Genomic DNA, 9,324 nt, shown 5'->3' with positions numbered 1-9,324 from the left:
GAGCTAACTTACAATGCAACTTGCCATAGGCAGTTAGCTTCAATTAACTCCCGGATCTCCTTATATGGGCAAAAATGGCAGCTTTGGATCCTTTTTGTAGGCGAACTTCAGAGGTCTATAGACCCACAAAAAAAGCTACCATCTTTGCCCATATAAGGAGTTGCGGTATCTGACGATTTGTCCTATGGTTAATTAACATGGGGATTTGGAATTATCACACCTGTTAAACTCGCGGGGATGACAAAATCGGAAATGCAGGTGTTTTCCTGAACACACTTTTGTCCTCTGCCTTCGATAGGAATCTGTGATCTCCGGTACACGAAGGCGGCAGACTTTGATTTTTGCTACCCCAGAGCTAACTTGCGATGCAACTTGCCATTAAGTTAGCTCTGGGGTAGCAAAAATGAAAGTGTGCTGACTTCACGTAGGCCTACCGGAGATCACAGTATGCACAAGAAGGCAGAGGACAAAAGTGTGTTCAGGAAAACGTCTGCATTTAAGACTTTATCGTCCCCGCGAGAGTTTAACAGGTGCGATAATTCAAAATTCCCATGTTATTTTCCCATAGGAAAAATCGGCAGATACCGAATTTTAAAGATGCCAGCTTTTTTGTAGGCGAATTTCAGAGGTCTATTATGTTAAGCCCGCCCATCGACTGTACACGATGTGATTAGTCTGGTGATTCTGCCAATGCCCAGCTCCCAAGCTAGAGTTCCTAGACTGACCCGGGCAGCCAATTAGATTTGCTGCCGCTAGGGGCGTCTAGATTTCTAGGCTAGTATTTTGCACAAGCCTGTCCCGAACATTAACAATATGCTGGCTTTCTGCCAGAGTGAACTTTGGTGTCTTTTTAGACTCTTGCCTTTTTAATGGCACACATTATTCCACCCAGTTGTAAGGCTGTGTGTCTAATTTTCTGATGTTATAACAAACCATTGTAAGATTGCTGAGTGTTTTTAGAGATATAGAGTCTTTATTGTCCTATAAAGGATATTCTTCTTCACACGTCATTTCATCCATAAAAGATGGATGTTTCTCCAAAATATTGCTGCATGATTCATTACACCAAAGACAATATATTCTCCTCTCCATTCACTATGGTGTGAAACCAAACATGAATGTTCTTATGTTGTTCTTAAGCACAACGTAAGCTTAGTTGAAAGCAATAAACATTTTGTTCTCGATTGCGAACATTGTCAAATATTCATGGGAAGGTATATTTACTGTTGGTCACCTATTATGCAAGTATTTTCTTAAGCATATTAGCACATTGTGGCTGCTTTAAATGGTAGTGTTTTATGTTTTACTCACCTGCATAAAGAGTCTAAGTTGAGTTTAAACCAGGTCAAAAAATTACCATGAAATAATGATAGGCCTACGTACAATGTTCTTCTTTCAGACACATTTGAATTTGTATAGTGATGTTTGGAATGAGTTAATGAGAAGTTATGTAAACTGTACAAGATATATGGTTGCTTTTACAACGTAGATAAATAAATACCTTTTTTAATGTTCATGGCTTCTTTGTGTAAGCACAGGCAATAACCATAGTATATTGGTTATAATTAAACAAAGTCAATGGTAGGTTGTTTCCATATGGTACTAATATATTAGTCAAATTTAACCAATGAGATTACTCAATATATTATACTCAATGTATAGGTTGATTTGAAGTACAGTAGACTATCCATGCTCAGTAGTCATCAAATGTGAATAAACTGGAGACATTTTGGATGGAAGAATAGTTCAAAATACCTGGAACCAGAATTCAGGGACTTACAGTATCTGTAGCTATCTGTAGCACAAAAACAATGTATCTACAAACTAAATTTTTGTAAGCTAATATAGCAAAGCTAATATAGCTTGGTGTCTGTCTTGTTTTGTGTATTGATTGGTTTGTGTCTACCTGTCTATTGAATGGTGCTGGCCGCCAGGTATATGTTCCCCCTTCAAATGTATAGTATGTGTTTTATTTATTTAAAAGAAATGCTTGTAAATCATACCATTTTCCTCATGAAGACTGTTTATGTAAACCTAAAGGACTTTTAAGAATGACAAGGAAGATTGTTGTTAAGATGAAAATGGTTTGTAATCTATGGTGGTAACATTCATTCATCTTTGAAAATGCCTTATTTTTCAATATAGGATTATAGGCACAATATGCACTTTAATCTACCAAATTTCAAGTCTGATAAAATGATTCTTAAAGGGGTCTAAGTAAAGATCGTTCACACTAAAAATCCTTGCCATTTGTTTTGACAAATAAGGTTTGTAAGTAATTATCTCAAATAATCAGAAAGACGTGGTGAACTAAGGTGGAAAAAACACTTACATTATATTTTTTTGTAATTTCTTGTTGCAAACTTGTAGAATTCAGTTGACTACTTCAACATTTGATTTACTTTATCAGTGCAAAAATCTGCTGCAGACACATGAAATTGGCGCATGCGCATTTTGTTTATCAATGGGATTTCACGTGCGCTTGATTCGGCCAGGGATTTGGCAGACTTCACACAGACAAACAACATTTGAAACTATCTTTCGAAAACGAACGACTACATACTTAAACGTAAGTAAAACATTTAATCAAACTATACAGTATTCATTGTTTTAAATGACAGTCTTGAACATTCCGTGTCGTGTTGATTAATTATGATTAAGAAATAATCATTTGACTAGCCAAATTCTGTTAATAACTAGCCATAGTTAGCTATGTCTAGTTGTTAGCCATAACTCAACTCTTTATACAACTCAACTAATGGTAATACTAGCTTGATATGTTGTGGTAAGATTTAATCTTTTGTCACTGACTGTTTCCCTAATGAACATGTTGTTCCTAAAACATTCACTCATGCAACAACGGAGGCGTTTCTGTAGCTTTGTATGCTAGCTACCATCTGGTAACGTAAGGTAACTGTGTTGAACGTTATTAGACATCAATAGAGCCATATATGGTCGTGCTAGTCAGTGACAACTGCCACTATGTGGTTGACGGGATCAAGCACAGAGTGTGCAGGACTGGACCGCACGCAGGTTACATGTTGTTTGAGGGATAACTTTGTTGATGATTACCTTTTGAAGCATTTGGAATACTTTTATCTGGGACAGTGTTCAGCTCTGCAGTCGAACTTGCTATTTGAACAGAGGAACGACCGATGATGGGCTACATTTGTGGCAATAGCCGAATGCAACATTGATATACTTTCAGTTGTTTATACTTTTACTCGATTACTGAAATATAAGTTGTCCTCTTGTCTCAGTCCTAGAGTGATGCAGTCCACCTTTCTCTTTGCCATCAAGATGTTGTGGAGGTTGATTCCCATATCAGAGAAATTAGTCAAATATGGCCTGCTCTGTTTCTCAATGATGAGGCAAGTATTAATGTATTTCTCTGCATGTCTGTGTATATCTATTTGTCTATCTATGTATTCTTTGCACATTTTTTATAAGCTTAAAGGAAATATCTGGTCATGGTCAAGTGCATAGGCAATAGAACAGGAACATTTGATCAGGTTATCTGCAAATGTTACAAAATTCATATACTTTCAATGTTTTCAGTAAGCAAATCAAACCAGCACAATTTAAATAGCTCAACAAGTGTTTTCTCTCAATTTGACACAAGTTGACACCAAAAAAGAACTAGTGCAGTCTCACACTTATTCAACACCTTCATAACAAGTGTCTTTCATATTTGGAGGAGCACATATGTGTTTTAACCTGTTGCAAATGCATCTTAGCTCATTCCTAATGGGCAATGGCCTCCAATCCTCTCTTAGGACTCCCTAAGTATTTTAATGAATCCATCTTCCCCTACACATGCTGCATGTTTTCCAGAGGAAGCAAAGATGCCATATTGCATCACCGAGCCATCATCATTCAACACAAGTCAGGTATTTGGCAGTCAGTGTATGCCCAATTTTTCCCCTCTAGACTTACTGCCGTTTCATCGGCATAAACAGAACAGAACCCACAACTGTATGCTGTAATTGAGTCTCATGAAGTATATAAGTATATATCCTTTTTTGATCCCGTGAGGGAAATTCGTTCTCTGCATTTAACCCAATTTAACCGAATTAGTGAACACACATAGCACAGCGAGGTGGGTTAGGTGCCTTGCTCAAGGGCACTTCAGCCGTGGACTGGTCGGGGATGGAACCGCAACCCTCCGGTCACAAGCTCGAAGCCCTAACCAGTAGGCCACGGCTGTCCACAAGCATAGGCTGTAAACTGCATCATGTATGAATTAAGAGTAAAAATTACAATGGCTTTGTAATACTTTAGCAGTTGGTCTGCTATTTAGTATATGTTGTACCAAGTGTTCTTGTTCTTTTTCCTGCTGATAGTACAGTGACCATCTCAACCTAAACCAACAAATTTCCCGTGGGAAATTTCCTGTAACTGATGCAGTCTATAGCTAAATTAAACAACAATTGGGAATTGTGTCAAATATTGTCATTCTTTCTGTATCTCCATCTACAGTATGTGCAGGTGGCAGATATCACAGCACATAGGAGAAGGATAGCCCTGGAAGGACTGCCGCTTTTCTTCAGGGAAGAGTCTACATGCCTTTTCAGGAAATGCCTGGTAAATGCTAGTTTTGTTTCATTGTGGCCTACCAGGCCTATGTCAAAAGCAGCCTTGAATAAAGCTGGGAAAGATTAAACACACGGTTTCCACACCGTGGTAATCAACCGTGATAATTATGATATTTGAAATGAAAGCGGTAATTGTTATCGTCAACATTTTTAATCATTGTTTACCGTTACACCGGTAATCGTTACTTGGGGGTTTAAAGTTCTGATTTCTTTACTTGTGTAGATTTTTTTAAGTTAATACATTTCATGTCAGTAGTCCAGTCAGACATAACTGTTGAAAAAAATGTGACATGTACAATACTTATTTTCACTGCTGTATATACGTAAGGGATAATGTATAGAACGCTGGTCATTATCGGGAAAATAAGGACCGACAGGGCGAACCGGACCCTGACGCTCACCTGTCTTGACTCACATATGAACTTCAGTCACATCCCATCCTTAATCCATAGGGTTTATTATGATGTCAGTCCACTCTTTGCAGCTATAACAGCTTCAACTCTTAGACTTTCCACAAAGTTTAGGTGTGTGTTTCTGGGATTTTTTGACAATTCTTTCAGTGGCACATTTGTGAGGTCACACACTGATGTTGGACGAGGCGACTGGCTCTCAGTATCCACATTAATTCATCCCAAAAGTGTTCTATCGGGTTGAGGTCAGGACTCTGTGCAGGACAGTCAAGTTCATCCCCACCAAACTCTGTCATTCATGCCTTTATCTATCTATCTATCTTTATGGACCTTGCTTTGTGCACTGATGCACAGTCATGTTGGAACAGGAAGGGGCCGTCCCTGAGCTGGGCTTGGTCCCTTAGTTCCAGTGAAAGGAACTCTGAATGCTTCAGCATTAACCAAGAGATTTTGGACAATTCCATGCTCCTAACTTTGTGGGAAATTTGGGGATGGCCACTACTTGTTCCAACATGCCCGTGCACCAGTGCAAGGTCCATAAATACATGGATGACAGAGTTTGGTGTGGATAAACTTGACTGGCCTGCATAAAGTTCTGACCTCAACCCAATAGAACACCTTTGGGATGAATTAGGATGAATACTGAGAGCCAGTCACCTCATCCAACATCAATGTGTGACCTCACAAATGCACTTCTGAAAGAATGGTCAACAAATCCCAGAAACACACTCCTAACCTTATGGGAAGACTTCACAGAACAGTTGAAGCTGTTATAACTGCAAAGGGTGGACTGATGTCATCATAAACCCTATGGATTAAAGGGATATTCCACCATTTTTGGAAATAAGCTAATTTGTCACCTCCCCTCGAGCAAAACAATTAATATTTACCTTTTTCCCGTTCATCCAGCCATTCTGTGAGTCTGGCGATACAACTTTTAGCTTCAGCCTAGCATAGCTTGGAACTACATGGAACTACACTCTCATCTGGCGTAATAATCAAGGGAAGTTGCAAACGTACCATGGGCGCAGTGATATCTGAAAATAGTCCCCATAGGCAACAAGCAGTAGTAGTGCGTGATATCACTGTGCCCATGGTACGTTTGCAACTTCCCTTGATTATTACTCCAGATGAGAGTGTAGTTCCATGTCAAATCAGCCTAGAAAAATTCCAGGTTTCATTTTCAGTTGGTCTTATTGCACTCTAACTTGAGAAGAGACACGTTTTAAATGGGAAAATTACCGGAAATCTTAGTTACTTTTAAGCATGATGCTAGCAGGCGAGAAGCTAATGGTCTAATCCGATTCAATGATCTATGCCAGGCTGAAGCTAAAAGTTGTATCGCCAGACTCACAGAATGGCTGGATGAACGGGAAAAAGGGAAATATCGATCGTTTTGCTCAAGGGGAGGTGGAAAATATTTCCAAAAATGGCGGAATATTCCTTTAAGGATGGGATGTGACCGAAGTTCATATGTGAGTCAAGACAGGTGAGCGAATGCTTTTGCCAATATAGTGTATTTCTTGTATACCTTATACACCTTGTCATTCGGTGGTATTATTTTTATTATTATTATTTAATTTTCTAAATTCTTGAGTAAATGAGAGATCTGGGGCCTCATGTACAAAGACTTGCATGGAATTCTTACTACAACATTGCGTACGCGAAAATCTGGAAAGAAGCGTACGCACAAAAAAATTCAGATGTATGAAACCATGCGTACGCAGCAATCCACGCAGCTTTCCTTTGTACATCCCAAATAACGTGAAATTAAGCGCACATGCATGAGCATTATACTCCACCCCCTCTCCTCCCTCAATCACACTCATTTTAATATGCTAACTAGAAGGCCACTCGAAAACTCAGACCTCCGCGAAGGCAAAACGCCTTATCCCACAATATTAATAAGAGAAAAAAATCATTTGTGGATCCATCCGTTCTTGAACCTGCTACAAAATGTAATAATTTATATAATCAAATCGAAAAAGTATTAAACGTTTATTACCAGCGATTGCGAGGTAGAAGTGCTCTTATCAGACAACATGGTAAAGACAGTAGCCTACGTCTTTATCATCTGTAATTAATAACAAAAAAAAAACAGTAGAGGCAGAGCGTGGCAGTGGCTACAAGGGTCAGAGACCGTGGCAGATTCATTGGTCAGTCTGCAAGTGACAAGGTTCACATAACGCGGTTTGTTGGGCATTTCAAGCATTACAAAATAACTGCAATAATTAAAAGGTAATTAAATCACACGTGTCCGAGTAAGAACACGCATCGCGCACCCATAGTAAGTTTATCCACGCTTTGCCACGACGATTTCTGGATCATATTCCTATATTTTGCACAAGTGTTACAACAATAATGTGAATGCTTACTCGAGGAAAGTCAAAGTAGCCTATGCAGTCAGTCAGGGAAATTGCTTCAATTCGCACTAAGCTATTCACGCGGATCATCTTGTCCCATTTGTTTTTTGTTTTACTGAAAACTGTCGGAAATATGTTAAAACACCCGGAAAATGTTTTAGACATGGACATATGCGTGAAGCCGACCACATTCATCACAGATTTCGAGGAAGGAAAGCTCTTCGAAATCTGAAATGTTTGATAAGCAAGTGAATAATCATGTATGGAACTAAATATAGGCATTATCTCTATACGTTTCACATTAGGCTACCTAATTCTTGATATCCTCTGATAAGACTACAGTTTTAATTGCAGATATAGGCTGTTGCATAGTTTGGTACTATTAACGCATGTTGCATGGCCATTTATCTAGAAACATATGCCTATTTCGAAGTGCTATTTTTAATATGCTGTGCAAATAAAGGCCTTGATTCGTGATCAACTAATGTTGTTGCGCTGCATTGCCTCTATGTGTCGCCAACTGACGATACACACTGGAAATGTGCGTACGCCAGGCATGAAGCTTGCGTGGAGGACCGCACATTCTCACATTCAAGTCAGTCTTTGTACATCCGGACGTGAGCGTGAGACTTAGAGTACGCAGCATTTTTGTGCGTACGCAAGCTTTGTACATGAGGCCCCAGGTGTGTTAAAACGTGATTATACGTTGTTTTGCCTCAGCCCTCTTTTTAAATGTTGGAAATGTCATTATACTGTCAACGAAGAGTGGGACTACTTTGAGCTAGCCTGGCACGCCGTCCCAGTGACGTAACACCTTCGGCTTTTGCTGTCGCTGGTCTGGTCAACTGCTAATCGGGAAGGATTTCTGAGTTCCCGAAATCTGCGGAACTGTCCCCTTTGGTCGAGAACCAATCAACTTTGAGCAGTGGCTCTGGGTAGAGGCGTGTTCAAGGCAGAGGAAAGAGTGTTGTTGTTGGTTTAAACTCGGCAAACCGCTTTCTGACATCGACCAGTAGCAAATCGAGGCACTTAAAGGAGGCGGGTCAACCAGCGCTTGGAGAAACCGTGTTAGCACAGGCCCTTGGTCAGACTAAAGTCTCGCAGAGCCTTTGAAAGTCGATGGTATTCAGGCTAACTTTGAGCCTTTCTGTGGTTTAAAACAGCGATTTGGCTATTTAGCTACAACTAGGAGGCGGTCTTCTCCGGCCTGTCTGAACGTCTGCTTGAAATTCTGCTCCCCGGCAAACTGCATTCCAAATTATTATGCATATGCAGTCTTTGTTCATTTTCCAGAATAGTCTATAGCTACACCGGCATTCTCTTTTAACATAGACAGCCAAATTTGCCTTTAGATATATTTCATAATTTTATGAAAATGGCTTGGAATACTGCTCTGACATTCTGCAGGACAGGAGTACATGATTTAAAAATAAATAAATGAATACAACTTGAAACCATCAAGAAATTCTGTAGTTGTCCAGTTGACAGTGGAATGATGTTCCTCCAACGTGCAGATAACGACCCCAGTGGTGCTTACTATAAAAGTAGTATAAGAATGTAGAAACCATGTAATGCCAATGTAATGTCATCAAGTGTTATTACATGTTCATGATGATGTGTCATGTTAGTGACAGGTTCATGTCACTCTGTCGAAAACCTCAAGTAAAGCGTTGCTATTTTTTAACACCCATTCAGATGCTGTGAGGAGAGTTGGATTTGTTGGTGAGATGCATCTAATGTTGAAAAAGAAATTAAGTCATGGCTACGAAACGCGAGAGACCAGGGTGGCGGACGACGGCAGAGGTTACTACAGCAAAACAGAAACCCTGACGCTAACGTGAGCTAAGGGGGGGGGGGGGGGGGGGCAAATGTAACAAATGTATTGCGGAGGTGTACTGTATTTGTTATTTGTTATTGCTGGGGGGAACACATGTTATACCTTTGTTATTTATTTAT

The 9,324-nt window shown here is 39.7% G+C and overlaps 1 long non-coding RNA gene across 1 annotated transcript; it reads left to right on the top strand.

The window, feature by feature from the left end:
- Window positions 1-3,780: 3,780 nt before the first annotated feature.
- Window positions 3,781-9,095, top strand: LOC134069876 (uncharacterized). Its single transcript, XR_009936863.1, has 3 exons — window positions 3,781-3,890; window positions 4,480-4,584; window positions 9,064-9,095. It is a non-coding gene; the product is annotated as an uncharacterized LOC134069876 (long non-coding RNA).
- Window positions 9,096-9,324: the final 229 nt, after the last annotated feature.

Source organism: Sardina pilchardus, chromosome 22 (genome assembly GCF_963854185.1).
Source record: "Sardina pilchardus chromosome 22, fSarPil1.1, whole genome shotgun sequence".
Lineage (NCBI taxonomy): Eukaryota > Metazoa > Chordata > Actinopteri > Clupeiformes > Clupeidae > Sardina > Sardina pilchardus.
This window is presented reverse-complemented; position numbering and strand designations above follow the sequence as displayed.